Genomic DNA, 833 nt, shown 5'->3' on the forward strand with positions numbered 1-833 from the left:
AGAAAAAGCTGGGCATTCAAAACGCCCAGTGAAGAAGGACAGACTGGCGTTTAAACGCCAGCCAGGGTACCTGATTGGGCGTTTAACGCCCAAAAGGGTAGCATTTTGGGCGTTAAACGCCAGAATGTGCACCATTCTGGGCGTTTAATGCCAGGATGGCACAAGGAGGAAGATTTTGTTTTCAATGCAAATTTTTTTCAAGTTTTCAAAATCTTTTCAAAATCAAATCTTTTTCAAATCAAATCTTTTCAATCAAATCTTTTTCAAAATCAATTTCTTTCTATACTTGCTATCAATTAATGATTTGATTCAACATTTCAAGTATGTTGCCTTTTCTGTTGAGAAAGGTTTAATGTTTGAATCATATCTTTTCTTGTTAGCCAAGTCATTAATTTTTAAAATCAAATCTTTTTAAAATGTTTTTCAAATCATGTCTTCTCAATCACATTTTTTTAAAACCAATCATATCTTCTTAACCACATCTTTTTTCAAAATAATTTTCAATCAAATCTTTTTGATTTCTAATTTCAAAATCTTTTTCAAAAATCACTTTACTTCTTTCTCAATCATGGTTTTCGAAAATCAACTAAAGTTTTTCAAAATGTTTTCAAAATCTTTTACTTAATTTTCGAAAATTACTTCTCCCCTTCTCACATCCTTCTATTTATGGACTAACACTATTCCTTAATGCACAATTCGAACTCCATCTTCTTTGATAAGTTCGAATTTTCTAACTCTGTCTTCTACTCTTCTTTTCCTCTGACACTTCAAGGAATCTCTATACTGTGACATAGAGGATTCCACATTTTCTTGTTCTCTTCTCTTTCATATGA

Source organism: Arachis duranensis, chromosome 9 (assembly GCF_000817695.3).
Source record: "Arachis duranensis cultivar V14167 chromosome 9, aradu.V14167.gnm2.J7QH, whole genome shotgun sequence".
NCBI classification, from domain to species: Eukaryota; Viridiplantae; Streptophyta; class Magnoliopsida; order Fabales; family Fabaceae; genus Arachis; species Arachis duranensis.